The 27,500-nt window shown below is 46.1% G+C and overlaps 1 protein-coding gene and 1 long non-coding RNA gene across 5 annotated transcripts in view; both read left to right on the forward strand.

The window, feature by feature from the left end:
• Positions 1-27,500, forward strand: part of pias2 (protein inhibitor of activated STAT, 2) — a 155,886-nt gene that overhangs the window by 5,450 nt on the left and 122,936 nt on the right. The gene's annotated exons all lie outside the window — the stretch shown is intronic.
• Positions 7,666-11,339, forward strand: LOC148344807 (uncharacterized). Its single transcript, XR_015844685.1, has 4 exons — positions 7,666-7,900; positions 8,088-9,835; positions 10,404-10,457; positions 10,547-11,339. It is a non-coding gene; the product is annotated as an uncharacterized LOC148344807 (long non-coding RNA).

Here is a 27,500-nt window from a genome sequence, read left to right on the forward strand (position 1 = left end):
GCCTGAAGGTAGGATTCAAAGGTGTGATGATCACTGTTGTTAGTGGGTGTGCGCCTCAGGTAGCTTGTGAGCTTGAGGAGAAGGTGAACTTTTGGTTGGACCTTGATGAAACGATTGAGAGCATCCCTATAAATGAGAGAGTTGTCATTGGAGCAGACGTTAATGGACATGTTGGAGGAGGAAACAGTGGTGATGAGGAGGTGATGAGCAGGTTTGGTATCCAGGTGAGGAACGCAGAAGGATAAAGATAAAGATGTCCTTTATTAGTCCCACAATGGGGAAATTTGAGGTGTTACAGCAGCAAAGATATAGATCACACAGAGTTTGCGGCGTAATGTAGCCGTTAATATATAACATTAGCAGCAGACAATCATAAAAAGCATGCAAATATACGCAGTATAAACGTATATAAGTGTAAGGAAACACTCCTAATGCCTGTCCATTATACAGAGGGGGAAACGCTGTAATGATAAAAACTACTGAATGATTGAAAATACTGCTATGATAAAAATATTGCAATGATAAAAGTACTGTGATGGTAAAAAGTACTGCAATGATAAACTATACTGCAATGATAAAAGTACTGTAATAGTAAAAGTACTGCAACGATAGAAAAATACTGCAATGATAAAAGTACTGTAATAGTAAAAGTACTGCAATGATAGGAAATACTGCAATGATAAAAGTACTGCAATGATAAAAGTACTGTAATAGTGAACGTCCTGCAATGGTACTACAGTGATAAAAGTACTGTAATAAGAATACTGTAATGGTAAACAAAATACATCATTGGTCAATATTTAAGTACACCATTGGCTGAAAGTACAGTAGTAGTGTATTTTGCATCCTAGGACTGCACAATTGCACTAATGCCCTCCCGTTTGTAGGCCTGACCCAATGTTCTTGTTAAAAAGTCTGACAGCAGTCGGCAGGAAGGAGCGGCGAAATCTCTCTTTGGTACAGTGAGGGTGTATCAGTCTATCACTGAAGGAGCTGTGGAGTGTTCTCAGAGTGTCATTGAGTGGGTGGGCTGGGTTGTCCAGCATTGATGACAGTTTTGCCGTCATCCTCCTGCCCCCCACTGAGTCCACAGAGTCCAGGGAGAAGCCCAGGACAGAGCAGGCCCTCCTCACTGTCCAGTCTCTTTTTGTCCCGGCCCGAGATGCCTCCTGCCCAGGAGACCACTCCATAGAAAATGACTGATGAAACCACCAAGTCATAGAAGTTCCTGAGGAGTCTTCCCCAAACGCCAAAGGACCTCAGCCTCCTGAGTAGGAAGAGTCTGCTCTGACCCTTCCTTTAGAGAGCGTCTGTGTTGTCGCTCCAGTCCAGTTTATTGTTCAGATGAACACCCAGGTACTTGTATGTTCAGACCCTCTCAACGTCTGTTCCCTGGATATTCAGTGGTGCAGGTGGAGAGTGCCGACGCTTGCGTAAATCCACCACCAGCTCTTTGGATTTCCCAGCGTTGATTTGGAGGCGGTTCTGCTGACACCAGTCCACGTAACCCTGCGTAACCCCTCTGTACTCCCGATCGTCACCGTCAGTGATGAGGCCGACAATTGCAGAGTCATCAGAGAACTTCTGCAGGTGACAGGTTGTGGAATTGTATTTGTAGTCCGAGGTGTAGAGGGTGAACAGGAAGGGAGCCAGAACAGTTCCCTTCGGCGCTCCCGTGCTGCAGAGGAGCACGTCAGACACACAGTCCTGTGTTCTCACGTACTGTGGCCGGTTTGTGAGGTAGTCGTGGATCCATGTGATGAGGTGGTGGGCCACTCCCGCCTGCGCCAGCTTGTCTCCCAATAAGGCGGGCTGGATGGTGTTGAAAGCACTGGAGAAATCAAAGAACATGATCCTCACCGTGCCCCCCGCCTTCTCCTGGTGGGAGAGTGAAGTGTGGAGCAGGTAGATGATGGCATCATCCACACTGATGCCAGGCTGGTATGCGAACTGGAGTGGGTCCATTGAGGAGCTCACCAGGGGGCGCAGATGGACGAGGACCAGTCTCTCCAGGGTCTTCATCAGATGAGACGTCAGCGCCACTGGTCTGAAGTTGTTGAGCTCCTTCGGATGGGGTGTCTTTGGAACTGGAACCAGGCAAGATGTTTTCCACAGCTGGGGGACTCTGCCCAGCTTCAGGCTCACGTTGAACATGTGCTGGACGATTCCACACAGCTGGTCTGCGCAGGATTTGAGGAGCTGGGAGCTAATCCCATCTGGGCCTGCTGCCTTCATCGCCTTCATCTTCCTTAGCTGGTTCTTCACCTGAGATGTTGTGAGGAACAAGGCTGAGCAGGAGGAAGTAGTGGTTGTCTGATGAGGCTGGGAACTGGAGCCTGTGGAGAGAGCGAGGGGAGAGAAGAGAGGAGAGAGAGGAGAGAGCATCTCGTTCGCAGTGGCAGGAGGGGTTGGTGGGGGCTGCAGCAGGGGAGCCTGAGCAGGGTCAGGCATTTGATCAAACCTATTGAAAAATAGGTTCAACTCATTTGCCCACTGAAGCCCCCCCCCTCTTCTGGGTCTTACCTGGTTGTCCGTGGTCTGAGATGGTCTTCAGGCCCCTCCAGACATCCCTGGCATTGTTCTGCTGCAGTTGTTCCTCCATCCGCATCCTGTAGGACTTTTTCCCCTCTCGGATCCTCCTTCTCAGCTGACGCTGCACTCTCTTCAGCTTGTCCTTGTCGCCTGACACAAAAGCCCTCTTTTTCTCCTTCAGGAGAGCTTTAATGTCCGGTGTGATCCAGGGTTTGTTGTTGGAGAAATGGTGGAAATGGTGTTCTCCATGCAGAAGTTAACATAGTCTGTAATTGTGTCTGTTAGACCATTAATGTCCTCACCGTGGGCTTCGCTGAATACCTCCCACACAGTTGTGTTGAAACAGTCCTTGAAGGCCTCCTCGGCTTCTCCGGACCATCGCTGAACTGTGCGTGTCACAGCTGGCTGCCTGCGGACCAGAGGTTTGTACACAGGCAGGAGAGCAACCAAGTTGTGGTCAGCTTTGCCCAGCGGGGGGAGGGGCAGTGATGTGTACGCCTCCTTGGTGTTGGCATAGAAAAGGTCCAATATTTTATTGTCTCTGGTGTGGCAGGTTACATATTGTGTGAATGAAAGCAGCGAGGAGGAAGGAGAAGCATGATTGAAGTCACCAGAGATAAGGAGCAGGGCATTTGGGTGCTGTGTTTGTAGCCTGCTCACGGCTGCAGTCAGTACGTCACAGGCTGTCTCACTGTTAGCAGAGGGTGGCACGTACGCCGCCACCGCGATCATATGACTGAACTCTCGCAATAAATAGAACGGACGCATGCTCACAGCTATCAGCTCAATGCCCCGACTGCAAAGTTGATCCTTAACAGTTATGTGCCCAGGGTTACATCATCTATCATGAACAAACACAGCCAGCCCTCCCCCTTTCCTCTTACCGCTCTCCAGTGTCCTGTCCGCGCGTCGTATTTGGAAGCCGTTCAATTCCACGACGGCGTACGGCGTTAGCTCTGTTAGCCACGACTCCGTGAACACCAGCAAGCTAGCCAAGACAATCCTCTCGTGCCGGGTTAGCGCTGTTAGCTCGTCCATTTTATTGGGGAGGTATCTAACATTCCCCATAATAACGGACGGGAGGACGGGGTGGTATCGTCTCCTCCTTGCCTGGCGTTTCGCCCCCGCACGACATCCCCGTCTCTTCCTCCTCAGCTCGCGGGGGATATCGGGTCTCGCTCCGGGAGCCGATGCGGGGTTAGCACGGAGTGCTAACAGCTGATCTCTTGAGTACACGACCGATCCGTAGCTCCGAGTTTCGTCTCCGGACACGATCGCGCAAAAAACAGCCCCCAACTGCAGTAAAACCACCGCAAGTTGTATGTCCATTGTTGCGATGAGGTAAAATGAAGTAAAACAGGGTAAAGGGAAAAGACACATGAAAAAGGCTCAATAGTGAGCCATGCTGCTGTAAACAGGCAGCCACTCGCGCGGCGGCGGAACCGGAAAAGGGTGGTTGACTTTGCAAAAAGGATGGAAATGGCTGTGGTGAATACTTTCTTCCAAAAGAGGCAGGAACATAGGGTGACCTACAAGAGTGGCGGTAGGAGTACATGGGTAGACTACATCTTGTGTAGAAAGTGTAATCTGAAGGAGATCAGCGACTGCCAAGGAGTGGTTGGTGAGTGTGTAGACAGACAGCTTAGGATGGTAGTGTGTAGGATGTCTCTGGTGGTGAAAACAACAAAGAGGGTAAAGGCAGAGAAGATGAGAAAATACTGTAAGTTGAGAGGGGAAGAGTGTTGTATGATCTTCAGGAAGGAGTTGAGACATGATCAGGGAGACAGGTAGGAAAGTCCTTGGTGTGTCATCTGGAAGGAAATGAGATAAGGAGACTTGGTGGTGGAATGAGGAGGTGCAGAAATGGATCCAGAGAAAGAGGTTAGCTAAGAAGAAGTGGGACAGTGAGAGCACTGAAGAAAGTGGACAGGAATACAGGGACATACAACGGAAGGTGAAAGTGGAAGTGGCAAAGGCCAAACAAGGGGCTTACGATGACTTGTATGCAAGGTTGGACAGTAAGGAGGGAGAGGTTGGCGAGGGGACTTGTATGCAAGGTTGGACAGTAAGGAGGGAGAGATTGGCGAGGCAGGGAGACAGAGATGGGAATGACGTGCAGCAGGTTAGGGTCATAAAGGATATGGATGGAAGTGTTTTGACAGATGCCAGTAGTGTGATTGAAAGAGGGAAAAAGTACTTTGAAGAGCTGATGAATGAGGAAAATGAGACAGAACAAAGTGAAGAAGAGGTGACTGCTATGGACCAGGAAGTAGCAAAGATCAGTAAGGATGAAGTGAGAAGAGCATTGAAGAGGATGAAGAGACGGAAAGGCACTCGGCCCTGTTGATATACCCGTGGAGGTGTGGAAGTGTCAAGGAGAGATAGCAGTAGAATTTCTGACTTCGGTTGTCCAACCGGATATTAGAAAGTGAGAAGATGTCCGAGGAATGGCGGAGAAGTGTGCTGGTGCCCATTTTTAAGAACAAGGGAGATGTGCAGAGCTGTGGAAACTACAGCGGAATAAAGCTGATGATCCACACAATGAAGCTGTGGGAAATAGTGGTGGAATCTAGACTGAGGGCAGAGGTGAACATCTCTGAGCAACAGTATGGCTTTATGCCAAAAAAGAGTCCAACTAATGCAATATTTGCTTTGAGATTGCTGAAGTACAGATAAGGTCAAAAGGAGCTGCATTATGTCTTTGTAGATCTGGAGAAAGCTTATGACAGAGTGCCCAGAGCGGAACTGTGGTTCTGTATGAGGAAGTCTGGAGTAGCAGAGACGTATGTTCAAGTGGTACAGGACATGTATGAGGACTGTAACCCAGTGGTGAGTTGTGCTGTCGGTGTGACAGAGGAGTTCAAAGTGGAGGTGAGACTACATCAAGGATCAGCTTTGAGTCCCTTCTTGTTCGCTATGGTCATGGACAGGATGACAAATGAGGTTAGACAGGAATCTCCATGGACCATGATGTTTGCAGATGACATTGTGATATGTAGTGAGAGCAGGGAACAGGTGGAGGAGAAGCTGGAGGCATGGAGGTTTGCCCTGGAAAGGAGGGGAATTATCCGTAGGAAGACTGAGTATCTGTGTGAAAAGGAGAGGGACCCAAGAGGAAGAGTGAGCCTACAGGGAGAAGAGACCAAGAAGGTGGAAGAGTTTAAGTATCTAGGGTCAACAGTCCAGAGCAATGGAGAGTGTGAAAAAGAAGTGAAGAAGCGTGTCCAGGCTGGCTGGAACGGGTAGAGAAAAGTATAAGGTGTGATGTCCGATAGAAGAGTTTCAGCTAAAATGAAAGGAAAGATTTATAGAACTGTGGTGAGACCAGCGATGCTGTCTGGTCTGGAGACAGTGCCAGTGGCCGTGTCCAAATTAACAGGCTGCGACCTCCGAAGGCTGCTTTTTCGGCCGCGTGACGTCACTTCCGGCGCGACACGACCGCGCGTGGTGTCCAAATTCACGCTGTCACGTGCGACCTTCGAATCCAGCCTTGGAATCGGTCTCCTGAGCCACGGCCGCTTGGCGCAACATTTACGTTACGCCCACATATAATTGCTCCGCTGTTCGACGCAGGTGATACGTATTTGCGGTGGATTTATAAACGGCTTGGATAATCAATGGATAATCTGCGACGAGCTCCAAACCGAAAGCATCGGCTAAGCAACATATTTGTATTAATATTTCATTTTGAACGATGGAACCAGACTTTTTCTTCATTTTATTTCACTTTTTAGTTTATTTACATTTTGTTCTTGAGGAGCGGAGGATCACGCTTTCCCATCGCAGAGTTGTCCTTTATCGAAGGAATGAGGTAAGTTCCAAATAAGTCTATCAGCATTTTCACACTATTACCAACATTGATAGGTCAATAGGGTTATAACGTGATTGATACAGATGAACTAAAAACATAGCCAGTAAAACCCCAAAACATAACTTCAGTAGTACATGTGTTAGCTTCATAATAAAACGAATATTAAATGGAAATGATATAATTGTATACATTCTTAAAGAGTTTTTATGAATTTAGATACTTGTGATGGCTTTATTGTCCCCGTGATTAGTTTGTAACCAAACATACTTTTACATATGGCAAAACACCAGAATACCACTAGAGAGTTTAGGGCCAGAGTTATTAAAATTAAGTTGGTGATACTGTAGGAATGATGCAAGCAAACAAAACAAGTACAATAATTAATGCGTTCATGTTTTTTTTTTTTTATTCAAAACATTAACAGCCAAGAAGTCCATACTGCAGGATAAACCTGGGTGTGCCAGTGTTGGATCGTTTTTTCAATGGAGAGGATCTCCAAACAGACTTTCGCCTGAGCAGGGACTCATTCAGAGTGTTGCTGAACCTCCTGGACCAAGACCGACGACATGGATGGGGTGTCGAGATAGAGGTCCTTGTCTTTCTCTTCTGGCTGGCGAGTGGGGCATCATATCGGGTGGTAGCACGAGCATTTGGGATGCCGCGGTCCACTGTCCACTACATCATCCACCGGGTCACTGGGGAAGTGGTGGCTCTTCGCCACAGAGTCATCCACTTCCCCAACACTGCAGAAGACCTTCAGGCAGTGACCCAGGGATTTGCAGGGCTGGCGAAGCACCATGCATTTGCAAGAGCTGCTGGAGCAATAGATGGTTGTCATGTCCGAATCAAGCCTCCAAGTGGCCCTGATGGTCATGACTACAAGAACCGCAAGCTTTTTAGCAGCATAATCATGCAAGCTGTGTGTGTGACCATCAGGGTCGCTTTCTGGACATATACGTGGGTTGGCCTGGATCAGTCCACGACTCCAGGGTCCTCCAGCACAGCCCTCTTTACCATAGAGGGCTGTATCCTCCTCCAGGGCACTTCATCTTGGCAGATGGAGGGTATCCGTGCCTCCAGCGACCACTCCCCCTCATCACTCCTTACAAGCGGCCGGTGCAGGGCGTGGGGGCCCGGCGCTTCAACGTTCATCATTCCAAGGCACGCTCAATTATTGAGCGTGCCTTTGGAATGATGAAGGTGAGATTCCGGGCCATCTTTTTCCACGCCCTGGAGGTGCACCACACCTTTGCACCACATGTAAGTAAATAAAAAAAAAAAACAGGATCAAATCATGTCCTGTTCAGTGCAATAACTATCAAATATAGCTAATATACAGCATTTCCTTTTTATTTCTTTTAGGTCATCGCTGCCTGTGCCGTCCTCCACAACATCTGCCTTGGGGTGGGAGACCTCATGGCCTCGGAGGACGAAGGGGAAGAGGAGGCTGCTGGGGAAGAGGTGGCTGACACAGTCGCTGGAGTGCAGTGGAGGGACCACCTGTCTGCTCAGGTGTCTGCCCTGGAGGAGGTACCAGAGGACCATGAGTATATTTAGGTATTTAAATACTTGTAACTGCACAATGGTATTTGAGCAATCATCCCATCAAATATGCCACAAAATAATCTTTAACTGAATCATCAAACAGCACAGCCACACAAACATGGCAAAATATCAGAAGATGGAAAAATAGATTCATATACAATGTAATGAATGGTTAATAAATCTATCCCATCTTTTGTAGTGACTTGGCAGCCATCTATTGCCCCAACCATCCCTGCAAACCCCCACGTAATGGATGATGTAGTGGACACTGCAACCGGTATGATGCCCCACTTCAAGTCACGAGAGGAAGATCAGGACTCTTGCTCGTGCCCCATCCATGTCATGGGTCCTGGAACAAAGGTTCCATCCATGCTCCAAATGAGTCCCTGCTCAGGCGAGAATTGGCAAAACAGCACTGACACACTCAGGTTTATCCTGCAACAGTTATGAACTGGGGAATGCTTTTTATTTTCTGTGAATAGAATTAGAATTAGAATTAGAATTAGAAATCCCTTTTTTGTCATTGTACTCTAGTGTGCAACGAGATTAGAGGGCTCCCCTCTCCAGTGCAATACAACAATAATACAGACAAATATATAAATTAGATAAATAAATAAGAGAGTGCAATGGAATTTAGTACTGAATAGGGTATATAAAAACACATCACGATGCTGTTCTGCAAGGTAAGGGTGTTCTCGTGTGTGTGTGAGAGTTCAGAATGGAGATGGCTCTCGGGAAGAAACTGTTTCTCAGTCTATTGGTCCTCGATTTGATGCAGCTGTAGCGCCTGCCAGAGGGCATCAGGTCGAACAGGTGTGAGTTTGGGTAGGTATTGTCTTTGACGATGTTGAGAGCCCTTCTGAGGCACCGGGCGATGTAGATGTCCGACAGTGAGGGGAGAGGGCAGCCAATAATCCTTTGCGCTGTTTTGACTGTCCTCTGGAGCCTCACTCTGTCCGCCTCAGTGCAGCCGCTGTACCAGGTGGAGACACAGTACGTCAGCAGGCTCTCGTTGGACGAGTTACTGTGAATTATGATGTACTTAATTTATGCCTTGTTTGTCCACCAGTTTTTCAATAAATTAACTCATTTACTCCCTTAGACGTACAAAGACGTCTTTTAATGCAATGGCGCTCTCTACCAAAGACGTATAAGTACGTTTTCTGTCTTTTTTACGTCATAGTGTACATAAGGGTCTGATGCAACCTCTGACTGAGAATCAGCCTTGTCCGCATTGTGAATCATGTAAAAATCACCCAGCAGGGGGCAGAGGTGCAAAAGATCCGCCTTGAATCTGCGCCAGAGTTACAAATGGGGGGCGGGATCCTGGGGTAGACGGTATAAGTGTGGAGAGCGGCGCGGTTAGCAGCAGCATCGGCAGCACTAGCAGCATTAGCAGCAGTAGCAGCAGTAGTATTAGTAGCGTTAGCAATGAAATCCTCCAAGCAAATGACAATCGAGAAATGCTTTTTTGTAAAAAAAGCTTCCCAAGTGTACATAAGGGTCTGATGCAACCTCTGACTGAGAATAAGCCTTGTCCGCATTGTGAATCATGTAAAAATCACCCAGCAGGGGGCAGAGGTGCAAAAGATCCGCCTTGAATCTGCGCCAGAGGTACAAATGGGGGGCGGGATCCTGGGGTAGACTTATAAGTGTGGAGAGCAGCGTGGGTAGCAGGATCGGCAGCACTAGCAGCAGTCGCATTAGTAGCGTTAGCAATGAAATCCTCCAAGCAAATGACGATCGAGGAATGCTTTTTTTTAAAAAAAAAGCTTCCTAAAAGCATCAAAGCGATGGAGACGCTTTGGTTGAGAGGATGACGCTTCATCGTCGTCACAACAAACAGGCGTCTAAAGAGGCTGCGCGTGCCTTGCGGCCTGCATCGCCTGCCTTCGGACAATAGCCAAAGCAGCCGAGAGTCCTCACCAGATCCCCCCGAACGAGGAGGTAAGCGCTCGCAAGTTACCATTGAACATGTGGTTTTAGCCCTCATGCTTTTATTGTACATATCATGCATCTTGCGGGCAGAAAATGTCGCGTAAATGTGCAGTTAGACGCGAGCTTGCTCGCTGACTTCCTCGTCCGGCCGCCTCTATTGCAGAATTACACGCGAGCGCAAGTCCTCGCAGACGAGGAAGTAAACGCTCGCAAGTTACCATTGAACATGTGGTTTTAGCCCTCATGCTTTTATTGTACATATCATGCATCTTGCGGGCAGAAAATGTCGCATAAATGTGCAGTTAGACGCGAGCTTGCTCGCTGACTTCCTCGTCCGGCCGCCTCTATTGCACAATTACACGCGAGCGCAAGTCCTCGCCGACGAGGAAGTAAACGCTCGCAAGTTACCATTGAACATGTGGTTTTATCCCTCAGGCTTTTATTGTACATATCATGCATCTTGCGGGCAGAAAATGTCGCGTAAATGTGCAGTTACACGCGAGCGTATCTCCTCCCCGACGAGGAAACAACAATACTGAATGGTGTGGTAATCATGCATACTTTCTAAAATTCACAGATTGTGCATCCCGCGGCAAGAAAGTTCCTCCTCGTCTTGTTGGTGTAAAGAAAGGTAAATTATAATATGAAACTTCACACGCCAGCAATAAAATGCAGCAATAAATATATATTTCCAATTGTTTATATTTCTGTAATTTACAGGTTGTGCATCAGGAAGCAGTGGTTCCGGATGGCGTCACACTGGATGGCAACCAAGGAAAATCGACTTTACAGCAACCCCTGGACCACTGAATGCCGCTGCCCATTTGGAGTCTGAGGAGCCAGCTGATTTCCTGCAGCTGTTTCTCACGGATGAGCTTCTGCAGCACATCGCGGATGCCACCAATCACTTCCCAGACAATTATTTTCACACAAACCCCAGTGGACAAACACAAGCTCGCCTTTTTGCCACGGACCAGCAAAGCCAGACCACAACGAAAGTGCAAACGGAGTGAAACAAGAATGTGGTGTGAACTATGTTGTGTGCCCTTGCATCAAGGCAACTGTTTTATTTTATATCACCCAAAAAAAAGTATGACACTGATCTATTTCATTTTTGTACATAGTTCAACAGTTCAGTCGTTTTGTGTTATGTGCAAATAAACTTATTTTGCTCCAGTGAAAATGGCTGGTATTTAATGAGTTAATAGTTTGTAAGCAAAACACACATGGTGGAGTCTTCATATTATTGTAAAGGTTTTGGTCTTTCACAAACCTGGGCTTTTTCACTTTTGTCTGAAGAAGCTGATCAAGATGTGACTGGGATACGAACTAGTTCATCTGTTTTGAAAGTACCCCAGTTTTTGTTTACTTTTAAATGAATGTTATCTAAATTTCAGTCTTGAACACCAAGCATATTTCACTCATTTTTTATTTTGATCTAGCATCTTTTCCATCAAACTGAAAAACTTTTCAAATGTCTCCCTCCTCTCAGTTGCCCTTCGCTCCTCTGCCAACCTCTGTCTCTCCAATTCCTGTCTCCGCATTGCTAAGTCGAGTCTGTAAAGTCTGATAATTTCATCCTCTCTCCTTCGCTTTCTCCCTCTCGGTCGTTGCTCCGGCTGTTGGCCTCGCTCTTCTTCTACTACTTCTTCTTCTTCCTCCTCCTCCTCCCCCTCCTCTTGCGTCACCCTGGCCCGACTTGGCCCTGGTAGTTCTTCAGGGATGGCCTGACTTGGCCCTGGTCTTTCCTCAGGGATGGAGGCAATTAGGACAGGGGGGGTGATGGACGGTCTCTGTCCGAGCACTCCATCCATAAGTTCGAACCAGGGCCAAGTATCGGCAGTAGCTCTCCCTGCCACCCCTTCGCCAGTCCCTGGGTTTTTGCAATCCTTTATATTAAAAGAAGCAAAAAGATAAAACAATTATATCTTCATTTTCACACATAAGAAAAAGAAATGTGGACTTCCATACTTTATACTTCATTTTTTTTTTTTGCCTGCAGGGGCGTCACTTTGCCCTGCAGCTCAAGCTTTTCCACGATGGTCCTGTATTAAATAAATAAAAATGCGTGCAAAAATAAAGGATGAAAAAATGGGTAAAAAAGATGCAAACATTAGTCAGAAATCCTGGTGTTATGGGTAACATGCAGATTTATGCACTTCAGTACATTAGTTCATGACCGTTTCAGTGCGTTTTATCATGTTAATGTGGAGGGCGATTCATATATTATTCATTAATATCAGTAATTGGGGAGCACATTGCAGGGGGTACATGGAATTTATACAGGGCACATTGTGCTAGGATAAACAGCTGCGTGTTAGCGCAAATCTAATTCAAACACAAATGGCTGATGAATGGAAACTAAAATTGCTGTATTGGGTCTCACCATTCTTATGCGTTTTCTTATTGATATTTTGAGTTTAAATGGATGGAAATAAATAAGACAATATCTCGTCAAATATTTCTCCTGATAGTAATTGTATTTTTACCTCCATGCTGTGGCTGCGGAGAACTTGGCCCCCGTAAAGAGGCTGTCGTATTCCCCGCGCAGCTTGATCAGCCGCGCGGTCATCTCCTTGCTCCCTAAAACATAAGGGAAAGATTAAATAAAATAATGCTAACATGCAGAAATAAGACAATTCAAATGTTTCAGCCATACCTCCTATGCAATAGTTCTTAGAGCTACCTTAGTTATATTTGGCCGATATCGCAAATAATAAAATTATCTTAATCTGGAGCTAAATATCCAAACATTGCTGCCCAATATTTCTCATGAGTGATGTTTTAATATTGCATATAAATAACTTATACTTACATCTGAAAGTGCACTCCGATGAGGCGGAACACGTGGCTGCGTTGGTTTGCATCTTGCGAGTGTAGAACGGCGTAGAAGAAGAGCGAGGCTTTTAAGGCTGCGAAGGTTGCATTCTCGTAGCCTTCACTCAGGGCCCGTCTCAATGGAAACTCCATGGAAACGAGGACAGATTATATAAGGCTAGGTCTCGGAGGCCGCGTGAATTTGGACACCTGCGTGAGCGTTCTTGTCGCACCGGAAGTGACGTCTTCTGTCCGCCATATTGGACATCGAAGGACGCAGCCTAATTATTTGTATGTAGCTATCGAGCCTGTCCAAATTCACCACGGGTTATGCGGTCCATATAAGGCTACATGAGGAGGAGCCTTCTTAGACTTCGAGGACCCAGCCTGCAAACTGGCCTTCGGAGGTCGCAGCCTGTTAATTTGGACACGGCCACTGAAGAAAAGACAGAAGGCAGAGCTGGACGTGGCAGAGATGAAGATGCTGAGGTTCTCTCTGAAGAAAAGACAGAAGGCAGAGCTGGACGTGGCAGAGATGAAGATGCTGAGGTTCTCTTTGGGAGTGTCCAAAATTGATAAGATCAGGAATGAGTACATCAGAGGCACAGCACGTTAGAGGGTTTGGAGATAAAGTCAGAGAGGCCAGACTGAGATGGTTTGGACATGTCCAGATAAGAGATAGTGAGTATATTGGCAGAAGGATTCTGAGTTTCCAAGTGCCGGCCGGGCAAGAGGTCTAGAGGAAGACCAAAGAGGAGGTTTATGGATGTAGTTAAAGAGGACTCTGAAAGTCGTTGGGGTGAGAGCAGAGGACAGGGTTAGATGGAGGCAACTGATTCGCTGTGGCGACCCCTGAAGGGAAAAGCCGAAAGGAAAAGAAGAAGATTCCAACAGATTTTACAGTCAACAATTACCCCACAGAATTTGATCTCCTCCCGTCTCTATGTTTAGACCTTAAATTTTTCCTCTTGCTAGGTTGTTCGCTTTCACATTTACAAATACCATTAGTTTTGTCTTAAGGTTTATTGCTAACTTTTGTATAAGCGTCTTTTAACTTTTTGGAACAGCAAAGTAATTTTATACAAAATATGTTTTAATTTTTTAGCCGAAACCAAAATATTCATATCGTCTCAAAACCAAATAAATTCCAATAAGTGAAAAACTTTACATATGTCATTAATGTATAATGTACAAGTTGTCGGTTTTGCCGCACTAACCAATTTTGTTAGTCTTTCAAGAGATCCTTTTTTAATTGACATAAGTTTGTCGGGCAGTTATCAGCAATCATGTCCTTATTAACACCATTAATTGTGAAAATCAACGGGATTTTAGGCACAGTGTCTTTCATCTCATCCCGAATGCACTCAATCTTCCGAGTAAAGAATTGCATGTAATCGTGAGCTGAATAGGAAGAGCTATCCGAGGTTGGCTGCTGTTGTCTTAGTTTGCCACAGTATGTAATAAATAGTTAGGGTTGTTTTTATATAAGACAATTAATTTAGAGAAATAATTAGTTTTGGCTAAATTGAGTGCTTCCTTGTATATTAGTAAACTAACGCACCATGCCTGACGGAAAACCTCAAGTTTGGTCGCACGCCATTTGCACTCAAGCTTCCAATGTGATAGTTTAAGTATGCGCGTTTCCTCTCTAAACCACGGAGTAAGCCTCTTTGGATGAGTTTTAATTTTTAAAGGTGCTACGCAGTCAAGCGCATTTAACAGAGCGCCATTAAAGTTGCTTGTGAGATCATCAATCAAACCAATATAATTAGGAAATGAAGCGGTTGCTAGAGGGAGTAGCTCAGAGAGCGCATTGGTGGTTGAAGAGCGCTGCGCGAGTGCCAGCCTGTTTCAGCAGCTCCGGCTCTCCGTTGAGCCTTTTTCGTGTGTTTTTTACCTTTACCTTGTTTTATATATTTTACCTCATCGCAGCAATGGGCATCCAACTTGCGGTGGTTTTGCTGCTGCTGGGGGTTGTTTTTTTGTGCAACCGTGTCCGGAGATGTGACTCGGAGCTACGGACCGATCGTGTACATAAGAGATCAGCTGTTAGCACTCTGTGCTAACCCCGCGCCGGCTCCTGGAACGAGAACCGATATCCCGCGCGAGCTGAGGAGGAAGAGACGGGGATGTCTCGCGGGGGCTAAACGGCAGACAAAGAGGAGACCTTACCACCCCGTCCTCTCGTCCTCCCGTCCATTATGATGGGGAATGTTAGATCCCTTGCCAAGAAAATTGACGAGTTAACAGCGCTAACCCGGCACGAGAGGAACTTCCGAGAGGCTAGCTTGCTGATGTTCACAGAGTCGTGGCTAACAGAGCTAACGCAGGACGCCGTCGTGGAATTGGACGGCTTCCAGATCCTACGTGCGGACAGGACACTGGAAAGCGGTAAGAGGAAAGGAGGCGGGCTGGTTGTGTTTGTTAATGATAGATGGTGTAACCCTCGGCACATAACTATAAAGGAGCAACTTTTTAGTCAGGACATTGAGCTGCTAGCTGTTAACATGCGTCCGTACTACATCCCGCAAGAGTTCAGTCGTGATCGCGGTATACGTACCCCCCTCCACTAACAGTCAGACAGCCTGTGATGTACTGACTGCAGCTGTGAGCAGGCTGTAAACACAGCACCCAAATGCCCTGCTCCTTATCTCTGGTGACTAAAATCATGCTTCTCCTTCCTTCTCTCTGCCTTCATTCACACAATGCCACCTGCCACACCAGAGACAATAAAATATTGGATCTTTTCCATGCCAACACCAAGGAGGCGTACACACCACTGTCCCTCCTCCCGCTGGGCAAAGCTGATCACAACTTGGTGGCTCTCCTACCTGTGTACAAACCTCTGGTTCGCAGGCAGCCAGCTGTGACACGCACAGTTCAGAGATGGTCCGGATAAGCCGAGGAGGCCTTAAAGGACTGTTTCAACACAACTGTGTGGGAAGTATCCAGTGAAGCCCACGGGGAGGACATCAATGGTCGAACGGACACAATTACAGACTATATTAATTTCTGCATGGAGAACACCATACCCACAAGGACAGTAAGATGTTTCTCCAACAACAAACCCTGGATCACACTAGACATTCAAGCTCTCCTGAAGGAGAAAAAGGGGGCTTTTGTGTCAGGCGACAAGGAGGAGCTGAAGAGAGTGCAACGGCAGCTGAGAAGGAGGATCAGAGAAGGGAAAGTCCTTCAGGATGCGGATGGAGGAACAGCTGCAGAAAAACAATGCTGGGGATGTCTGATGGCCGGGACAAAAAGAGGTTGGGCAAACTGGTGAGGAGGGCCAGCTTTGTCCTGGGCTGCTCCTTGGACTCTGTGGACTCAGTGGGGGGCTGGAGGATGACGGCGAAACTGTCATCAATGCTGGACAACCCAGCCCATCCCCTCAATGACACTCTTACATCACTCCACAGCTCCTTCAGCTTTACACCCTCGCTGTGTGAAGGAGAGATTTTGCCACTCCTTCCTGCCGGCAGCTGTCAGACTTTTAAACAAGAACATTGGGTCAACTCTACAAACGGGCGAGCATTAGTGCAATTGTGCAGTCCTAGGATGCAATACACCCTATTACTGTACTTATCCAATGGAGTACTTAAATATTGACCAATGATGTATTTTGGTTACCACTGCAGTATTCTTATCGCTGCAGTATTCTTATCACTGCAGTATTTCTATCATTGCAGTGCTTTTATCATTGCAGTACTTATATCATGACAGTACTTTTATAATTGCAGCATTTTTATCATTGCAGTATTTTTTTATCATTGCAGTATTTTTTCATTATTGCAGCATTTTTATTTATTTCCCCTCTCTATACATGGACAGACATTAAGAGTCATGGACAGACATTAGGAGTGTTTCCTTAAACTTGTAATTGTACTGGGATGTAAGTGTGTATATACAAGGGGATTTGTGTATATACGTATATACCGTGTATATTCGCATGTTTTTTATGCTGCTAATGTTATACATTTAACGGCTACATTAACGGCTACATTAACGGCTACATTACGCCGCCGCCTCTGTGTGATCTATATCTTTGCTGGTGTAACACTGCAAATTTCCCCATTGTGGGATTATTAAAGGACATCTTTATCTTTAATATTGTGGCTGCTATAGCTTTGATTCTGATCAGAACGATGGCAATGAGCCAAGACTTCAAATTTAATAAAGTAAATGTCAGATGTAGAAGTAGTATATGGTAATACGATTACGTTTGAGGATGCTAAGCCTCGGGTTAATACCAAATCTAAAGTATTACCATTTGTAAGCGTCGCTTCATCTATTAATTGCGTGAAACCAAAAGTATAAATCTTTGTCTGAGACGCCACGGTAAGTGGTTCCGACGGGAGGTTCATATTAATGTTGAAGTCACCAATGATAATTATATCATCTGCATGAGTTACCAAATCAGCCACAAATTCAGAAAGTTCACCTGGAGTACGTGCCAGGGGGACGGTAAAGAAATGCAAGATAAAACGGCAACACGACTGTGGATCGCTTAACGAGAACTTCAAATGTTTTAAAGGAATTGCTAGAACAAAGGCTAAGTTTTAGCTCAGATTCGAAAATGAGATCTACACCCCCGCCTTTCTTTCGAGGGCGCGCAACATGTAAGCTCACAAAGTTTGGAGGCGAGGCCTCATTTGGCCTAAAAAAATGATTTGGTTTTAACCAGGTCTCGCAGAGACCAATCATGTTAAGATCATGGTTTCTAATGAGGTCATTACCGAACAGGGCTTTCGATGAGAGCAATCTAATAGTAAAAAAAATTAGTTTCAATAAAATAAGTTTATCTAAATTATTCTGCACGATAGGACTCCTGGTCATAATATTAACAAGATTGCATTGCCTAGGTCCCGTATTGTACCTCGAGCAACTATAAACGTGGCAAGAAATTACGACGGTAGGAATCTGATCGTTATTCGTCGGCTTTTGAGTGTTACTATTTTGAGAGAAAGCCTCATCGTCGATAAGACCGACCGAGGAGGAATGCTTAAACCCATCATATATTGCCACCTCAGTAGAAACTGTATCAGTATATGACGCAACAGTGTATGGTGTGTCATGCTCTAGCTTGAAGAAAAGCTACGTGTGTTGTCTAAGTCTAGCATAACGCCAGTTCGCTCTAGCCTTACAGACTCCATACCCATCCTTTGAGGCTCACTAATCGCCTGCAACCTGACCTGCTTTGATATGAACTGTCATGGAAGACTCAAACAACAATCTGTTTCTGGAAAGAGTGATGGCGCCTTCCCAGTTAGTGTGAAGGCCGTCCATCTTCAGCAGGTCAGGTCGGCCCCAGAAAGAAGGCCAATTATCTACAAACTGCAGTCCCTGCTCACTACAAAAGCTAGCCTGCCACTGATTAATCGAGAATAATTGCTCAACCTCTCATCAGTGTTGTTTTCGTCAACAATGATGAAAATATTTCGTTAAGGCCCCTTTTTTTCATGACGATAAAGAGATGAGCTAAACAAGGTTATTTGATGATGAAAACATGATGTAACGTACATGAAATTTTCGTTGACGAGACGAGACGGCACAAAATTGTTAGCGTGTGGTTCGTCAGACACAAAGTTTATGACATCCCTTCCAATTGGACATGTAATCTGTCTTTCAAAACAATGCAATGAAGTGCAACCTATCATTTGTTTGGGCACGCCCACCACCTGGACGGCACGTAGGGCGCATGCGCCGCGCACGTACCGTCACACACACTGGTGTCGCATGAACACGTCTACAGTCGTTTGTCTCGGCTCACACGCACTGACACGCGTTCCTTTGACGGACCATGACGACTGTCAGGTTCGCCAATTTGACATATAGGGTTCATAGCTGAAAAGAGAGAGGCACCCAGCCCAAGTGGATACAGAGAGGTCAGTAAAGTTTATTTGGCAACTTCATCTCCCTTCTGTTCATCGATGTTTTTCATACATTCCCTTTTATAACATCGAGGAATCAGATTACACTTCGAGAAATCAGATTACACTCAAGGGTGGTACAGTTCATCTTCTCAAAAGCTGGTTTAGTCCGGTTTATCATTGGCGTGCCGCCATGGGTCGCAGCTGACTTTGACGTCAACATCTTTTATCAGGACCCAGCACGATGTTGCTTGCTTCAGACTTCGATGCCAACTTCTTTATCAGGACTCATCACGATGTTGTTTACTTCACCCTCACTTCTGAAGAAGTGCCACCGCCCTGCCAATTGCAGACACCTCTCTGCAGTAAAGGTGTCCTCCTGTACCTCCACTCTGACTGTAAACCCTCAAGCATAGTCCACTCCACTAATTTGCAACATGATATGTGCACCATGTATTGAAATAAAGTTGCGTCATGGCAAATGTATAATAACCTCTAAATATTATTCTAACAACGACAGTGACACTCGCAAGGCTACTTCGCTCTGATAATTGCAAGCTGGTGCAAGTAAACAAGACATATGTTTGATAGAGTTTGTACTTGTGCTACTGTATCATAGAACAAGTCTACTACAAGTCTATGTTGTTGAAACATTTTTATTTGATGTTGCTTTAAGTGAAATAAAGCCAAAACTGTTGCCATATAAAACGTTTTGGTTCTCGGCTTATTTTGGAGCAATGAGCATTGGTTCCACCGTTACGTTATCTGTTTGTAATGCATAATCCTTAATAGTCCAACAGAAAGTCTTTGCTATTGGGTGGAAACCTTGTATGCCTATTTTTAACTAAAATGGACTAAAAACTTGAGTTTTGGTCGAATAAATTTCCAAAAACTCGACTAAAACTATATTTCTTTTGCGTTTCCGTTGACTAAAACCGACAAAAACCTTTTTGAGTTTTCGTCGACTAAAACCGACTAAAACCTTTTTGAGTTTTTGTCGACTAAAACTAGACTAAAACTATCACGAATAGGAATGACTAAATCTGACGAAAACTAAGAAGCATTTTTGTCCAAATGACTAAGACTAAGACTAAATCTTAAACGCCTGCCAAAAACAACACTGCCTCTCGTCATTGCCTCTCGCGGGCAAGGGGCCAGAGACAATTACTCAATGCCGACTCATCTTTCTGGCGAGATCACAGGTTCTTGCTATGTTTATCTTTGTGATCTTTGATTGACTCATCCCAGTATCATTGGAGCCAACGTATCTGAATAGCTAGCGTTGCTAGCACTACGCTGGTGTCTAGGTCTTGTGCGTGCCAGGTCCATAAGATTAGCTTCAATGTCGGGTGCTCTGGCCCCAGGAATACACATTACTGTGGCTAGATTTTCAAGCTTCGTGTAGCGGGTAATGGAGTCATCTATAACTGAAGTGCGGGAGCCAGAAGACCGAAGTGGAATGGTGTTTTAATAGGCTCACCGCGATTAGCAAGTTGTTTCAAGGCCAATGCTAACCGGATAGCAGGTTGGCTACAACCCGTCCTGTCAGTCGTGTCTGCCGCATTTACGCTTACCACATTATACTGCTCTAGCTGGCGGACACGTTCCTCTAGCAGGGAAAGTCTTTCCATTAGAAGGGTGCAATTGTTGCATGTGGTGGTGCACAAAACCATAGTTGCGTTTACTCTCCCGGTGGATGAAAGCAGACGAACAGCGCAGCGACTCCAATTTAGGGTGCAGCCAGTGAGGATGTGCTTTAAATTTGGGTTTGAGGTGTTGCACAGATAGCAAAAATCTTCTGTGCCATACCAGGTGTATATGTTCCGGGGGCTCGGAGTGTCATAGGTGGCTCTGATCTGGAAGCTAGTTCTCACCCGGGGTGTTCTCCACATGCCTGCCCAAGTGATGGACCTGTTGGTCATGGCCTCCCCAATGGTCCATCGTCGTTTTGGCAATTTCAGATATTACAAGATCTTTCCTCTTCTTCTTGGTTGCTTGATACCATCTCTATGGCGCTGTTCCCCGTCCTAGGCTTTGTAAAACCTGGTGCTTTAGCCGACCTATGGCTTGGTCAACTGATTCAACTGCATTCCATTTCTGTCCTGTGCGAATCTGGGGGTCAGCATATTAAATTTCTGGGTCCGGTGAGTCTCTCAGTTCGAAGAGGAGTCTCCCTTTCTCCTTTTTATACCCCAAACCGATGGACTGCAGTGGGAGCTGTGCTGGAAAGGCTTGCCGTTTGGAGGAGGGTAGTGACATCCATGTAGCACCGTATGGCTAGGAGTTTTTGGCCTGTCTGAGATCTGAGCCCTTGCACCATCTGTCTGCCACCTATCAGGAGGATCTCAAATGCGGCCGTGAATAGGATGGGAGAAATAGAACATCCCATTGCTATTCCCTTTTCCAGCCGTTGCCAGTCATTTGAGATATCCAAAGTTGTGTAGCAAACATGCAGGTTGCATAAGTTGTTTGCTACTAACTTCCGGATGTGCGATGGTATATGGAAACATTCAAGGGCGTATGTAATGAGCTGGTGGGGAACTGAGCCGAAGGCATTGGTCAGATCCGGCTAGACTCCATGCAGGTCTTCTTTGCTTAGTTTGGCTGTCTGGATTTTCTCCCAGATTGGTGCTGAATGTTCCATGCAGCCAGCGAACCCTTGTATTCCTGCTTTCCGGCAGCTGATGTCGATGTACTTGTTTGCCAGGAGACAGCTCGTCATTCTTCTGGCCAGGATAGAGCAAAAGATTTTCCCATCGACATTCAATAAGGCTATACCTCTGAACTGATCCAGGTTTTGGGAGTCTTTTTCCTTTGGTATGAAGGTGGTAGCCTGCTTGGCACCATGGGGATGGGATGGACCGAGTTTTCCAAGCTGCCACCATCAGTCGCCATACTATCTTAAGGAGCCCCGAACAGTTCTTGAACACCTTATATGGCATTCCGTTTAGTCCTGGTGCTGATGCCGCGATTGCACGTTCCATGGACTTCTGACCACCTCGATGGAGATGTATCAAATTTCGTGGCTGGTTCGGGTGGTTGGGATACGTGGCCTGGTGATACAAGCGGATTAGGTTGTCACACATTTGGTATTTTATGTGTTGTTCCAGCTCCTGCTTGGTGGTCTTCAATGACTTCTTCTCTTTGAGGAGACTGCGAGCATATTTGAAGGGGTCCCAAAAGAGCATGTCCTTGCCTTTTCCCTGAGGCTCCTTCGCTTCTTAATCCTTTCAGCTCTCCAAAGGTGCGCAAGTCTTTCCTTGAATTTGTACCAGAGATCCTACAAGCCTGCTTTGTCATCAGTCTCAATACAATACAATACACTTTTATTTTTAATGTGCATTTCACAACAGATGGAGTTGAAACAAAGCGCTTTCCATATGGTGTAATATAAATTAGCTGGTATTAAGAACACAAATTAAAACAAACGCATTTACAATAGATACTGCTGGAGAGGGTCCACACATTCAAGTTCCTGGGAGTACAGATCTCCGATTACCTCTCCTGGACACACAACACCACAGCAGTGGTAAAGAAGGTCCACCAGCGTCTGCACTTCCTGAGGATCCTCAGGAAATTCAACCTGGACAAGAAGCTGCTGCTGGCCTTCTACCACTCGTCCATCGAGAGCTGCTGACCTACTGTGTCTCCACCTGGAACAGCAGCTGCACTGAGGCAGACCGAGTGAGACTCCAGAGGACAGTCAAAACGGCGCAGAGGATTATAGGCTGCCCTCTTCCCTCCCTGTCGGACAAATACACCACCCGGTGCCTCAGCAGAGCTCTCAATATCATCAAAGACAAAACTCACACCTGTTTGACCTGTTGCCCTCTGGCAGGCGCTACAGGTGCATCAAATCAAAGACTAATAGACTGAAAAAGAGTTTATTTCCGAGAGCCATCACCATTCTGAACGCTCACACACACACACGACCACCCTTACGTTGCAGAACAGCGACGTGATGTTTTTATTTATCCGATTTCATATTATTTGCCATCTCTTTATTTATTCTTTTATCTAATTTATATATTTGATTAAATTATTGTTGTATTGCACTGGAGAGGGGAGCTCTCTAATCTCGTTGTACACTGTACAATGACAATAAAGGGATTTCTGATTCTGATTCTTTCCGATTCTGGAGGTGCCAAGGACTAAGCGCAGCCTCAAGGGCTTTATGTTGCCGGTCCTTCTCTATGGAATGAGCTTCCATTAAATGTTAGGCAAGTTGACACTTATTGCTCACTGAAACTAGACGTAATAAAATTATCTTGGACTAAAATAAAGACAAATGCTAGATTTATAGTCGACTAAAATTTGACTAAATGAAAACGGGATGAGGTTGACTCAATGTGATAAAAACTAAAACACCATGATTTAAACTGGACTAAAACTGAGACTAAATTTTAAAATAGCTTATCATATTAACACTACTACTACATTTGTCAGCAAATAATATGTTTTATGGCAAACTATCAGATCTGTTATGGCAGGGGTCCCCAACCACTTTGAACTGGGCCACGGTGGGCCGCACAGATGAAAAGAAAACATACATAAAAACTCGGTCGTATTGCGATAATATTAAACACACTTGCTTGCTGAATGTATAACAATAGCACGTACGAAACACGCTCATCACATAGAGCAGTGAGCTAACTGGAACGTGTTCTCTACTGTCAACATGATTAGGGAACACTTTTGGTTAGGGAACGCTGTTGGGAGCCACTTTGAGTTCTAATTTTAATGTATTCAAGTTGCAGGAACAGCCATATTGAAATGTACCATTGCCGTTCTTGCAGTGTGTAATCTCAGGAAAAAATAAAACATTGACGTTTTTGTTTGTTAGGTAGCAAAGTGTGGATATGTTCAAGGGGTATGAATACTTTTAAAGATAAAGATAAAGATAAAGATGTCCTTTATTAGTCCCACAATGGGGAAATTTGAAGTGTTGCAGCAGCAAAGATATAGATCACACAGAGTCGGCGGCGTAATGTAGCCGTTAATGTATAACATTAGCAGCAGACATTCATAAAAAGCATGCAAATATACACAGTATAAACGTATCTAGTGTAAGGAAACACTCCTAATGCCTGTCCATTATACAGAGGGGGAAACACTGTAATGATAAAAACTACTGAATGATTGAAAATACTGCAATGATAAAGATATTACAATGATAAAAGTACTGTAATGGTGAGAGTACTGAAATGACAGGAAAGTACTGCAATGATAAAAGTACTGTAATGGTAAAAGTACTGCAATGATAAAATATACTGCAATGATAAAAGTACTGTAATAGTAAAAGTACTGCAACGATAGAAAAATACTGCAATGATGAAAGTATTGTAATAGTAAAAGTACCGCAATGATAGGAAATACAGCAATTATAAAAGTACTGCAATGATAAAAGTACTGTAATAGTGAACATCCTGCAGTGGTAGAAATACTACAGTGATAGAAGTATTGTAATAAGAATACTGTAATGGTAAACAAAATACATCATTGGTCGTTGTTTAAGTACACCCTTGGCTGAAAGTACAGTAGTGGTTAATATTGCATCCTAGGACTGCACAATTGCACTAATGCCCTCCTGTTTGTAGGCCTGACCCAATGTTCTTGTTAAAAAGTCTGACAGCAGTCGGCAGGAAGGAGCGGCGAAATCTCTCTTTGGTACAGCGAGGGTGTAAAAGTCTGTCACTGAAGGAGCTGTAAAGTGTTCTCAGAGTGTCATTGAGTGGGTGGGCTGGTTTGTCCAGCATTGATGACAGTTTTGCCGTCATCCTCCTGCCCCCCACTGAGTCCACAGAGTCCAGGGAGCAGCCCAGTACAGAGCTGGCCCTCCTCACTAGTTTGTTCAGTCTCTTTTTGTCCCGGCCCGAGATGCCTCCTGCCCAGGAGACCACTCCATAGAAGATGACCGGTGAAACCACCGAGTCATAGAAGTTCCTGAGGAGTGTTCCCCGAACGCCAAAGGACCTCAGCCTCCTGAGTAGGAAGAGTCTGCTCTGACCCTTCCTATAGAGAGCGTCTGTGTTGTTGCTCCAGTCCAGTTTATTGTTCAGATGAACACCCAGGTACTTGTAAGTTGAGACCCTCTCAACGTCTGTTCCCTGGATATTCACTGGTGCAGGTGGAGAGTGCCGACGCTTGCGGAAATCCACCACCAGCTCTTTGGATTTCCCAGCGTTGATTTGGAGGCGGTTCTGCTGACACCAGTCCACGAACCCCTGCGTAACCCCTCTGTACTCCCGATCGTCATCGTCAGTGATGAGGCCGACAATCGCAGAGTCATCAGAGAACTTCTGCAGGTGACAGGTTGTGGAATTGTATTTGTAGTCCGAGGTGTAGAGGGTGAACAGGAAGGGAGCCAGCACAGTTCCCTGCGGCGCTCCCGTGCTGCAGAGGAGCACGTCAGACACACAGTCCTGTGTTCTCACGTACTGTGGCCGGTTTGTGAGGTAGTCGTGAATCCATGTGATGAGGTGGTGGGCCACTCCCGCCTGCTCCAGCTTGTCTCCCAATAAGGCGGGCTGGATGGTGTTGAAAGCACTTGAGAAATCAAAGAACATGATCCTCACCGTGCCCCCCGCCTTCTCCAGGTGGAAGAGTGAAGTGTGGAGCAGGTAGATGATGGCATCATCCACACTGATGCCAGGCTGGTATGCAAACTGGAGTGGGTCCATTGAGGAGCTGACCAGGGGGCGCAGATGGACGAGGACCAGTCTCTCCAGGGTCTTCATCAGATGAGACGTCAGCGCCACTGGTCTGAAGTTGTTGAGCTCCTTCGGATGGGGTGTCTTTGGAACCGGAACCAGGCAGGATGTTTTCCACAGCTGGGGGACTCTGCCCAGCTTCAAGCTCAGGTTGAACATGTGCTGGACGATTCCACACAGCTGGTCTGCGCAGGATTTGAGGAGCTGGGAGCTGATCCCATCTGGGCCTGCCGCCTTCCTCGCCTTCATCTTCCTCAGCTGGTTCTTCACCTGAGATGTTGTGAGGAACAAGGCTGAGCAGGAGGAAGTGGTGGTTGTCTGATGAGGCTGGGAACTGGAGCCTGTGGAGAGAGAGAGGGGCGAGAGAGGGGGAGAGAGGGTCTTGTTTGCAGTGGCAGGAGGGGTGGGTGGGGGCTGCATCAGGGAAGCCTGAGCGGGGTCAGACATTTGATCAAACCTATTGAAAAATAGGTTCAACTCATTTGCCCACTGAAGCCCCCCCCCCCTTCTGGGTCTTACCTGGTTGTCCGTGGCCTGAGATGGTCTTCAGGCCCCTCCAGACATCCCTGGCATTGTTCCGCTGCAGTTGTTCTTCCATCCGCATCCTGTAGGACTTTTTCCCCTCTCGGATCCTCCTTCTCAGCTGACGCTGCACTCTCTTCAGCTCGTCCTTGTCGCCTGAAACAAAAGCCCTCTTTTTCTCCTTCAGGAGAGCTTTAATGTGCGGTGTGATCCAGGGTTTGTTGTTGGAGAAACATCTTACAGTCCTGGTGGGAATGGTGTTCTCCATGCAGAAGTTAATATAGTCTGTAACTGTGTCTGTTAGACCATTAATGTCCTCACCGTGAGCTTCGCTGAATACCTCCCACACAGTTGTGTTGAAACAATCCTTCAAGGCCTCCTCGGCTTCTCCGGACCATCGCTGAACTGTGCGTGTCACAGCTGGCTGCCTGCGGACCAGAGGTTTGTACACAGGCAGAAGAGCAACCAAGTTGTGGTCAGCTTTGCCCAGCGGGGGGAGGGGCAGTGACGTGTACGCCCCCTTGGTGTTGGCATAGAAGAGGTCCAATATTTTATTGTCTCTGGTTTGGCATGTTACATATTGTGTGAATGAAGGCAGAGAGGAGGAAGGAGAAGCATGATTGAAGTCACCAGAGATAAGGAACAAGGCATTTGGGTGCTGTGTTTGTAGCCTGCTCACAGCTGCATTCAGTACATCACAGGCTGTCTCACCGTTAGCTGAGGGAGGCACGTACGCCGCCACCGCGATCACATGACTGAACTCTCGCGGTAAATAGACCGGACGCATGCTAACAGCTATCATCTCAATGTCCCGACTGCAAAGTTGATCCTTAACAGTTATGTGCCCAGGGTTACACCATTTATCATTAACAAACACAGCCAGCCCTCCCCCCTTTCTCTTACCGCTCTCCAGTGTCCTGTCCGCGCGCAGTATTTGGAAGCCGTCCAATTCCACGACGGCGTCCGGCGTTAGCTCTGTTAGCCACGACTCCGTGAACACCAGCAAGCTAGCCTCCCGGACAATCCTCTCGTGCCGGGTTAGCGCTGTTAGCTCGTCCATTTTGTTGGGGAGGGATCGAACATTCCCCATAATAACGGACGGGAGGACGGGGTGATATCGTCTCCTCCTTGCCTGGCGTTTAGCTCCCGCACGACATCCCCGTCTCTTCCTCCTCAGCTCGCGGGGGCTATCGGGTCTCGCTCCGGGAGCCCACGCGGGGTTAGCACGGAGTGCTAACAGCTGATCTCTTGTATACACGATCGATCCGTAGCTCCGAGTTTCGTCTCCGGACACGATCGCGCAAAAAACAGCCCCCAACAGCAGTAAAACCACCGCAAGTTGGATGTCCATTGCTGAGGTGAGGTTAAAAATAAAATAAAAAAGGGTAAAGGGAAAAAACACACGAAAAAGGCTCAATAGTGAGCCACGCTGCTGTGAACAGGCAGCCACTCAAGCTGCTATAAGTTTTTATTCATTGTATTTTTTTAGTCAGAAAAAATAAGTTTGTTGGCAAAAACTGAAAATTTCAGAAAATTGTTCAACAAAACAAAACATCAGAAAATCTTGTTACTTAAGAAAATCTTGTTACTTAATAAAATCTTGTGAGACTTAAGCTAAGTAAAAAACACTTAAAGAATTTTAGTTTTTCTGTTTATTTATTTTACCCTGTTTTTCACTATGCATTCCCAGTAAATTGTCGAATTAGATTCCAAGCAGTCGAGACAAGTTATTTCTTCACCTGGGGCATTCTTACG

This window comes from Idiotropiscis lumnitzeri, chromosome 1 (genome assembly GCF_059441095.1).
Source record: "Idiotropiscis lumnitzeri isolate Australia: NSW breed Sydney's pygmy pipehorse chromosome 1, RoL_Ilum_1.0, whole genome shotgun sequence".
NCBI classification, from domain to species: domain Eukaryota; kingdom Metazoa; phylum Chordata; class Actinopteri; order Syngnathiformes; family Syngnathidae; genus Idiotropiscis; species Idiotropiscis lumnitzeri.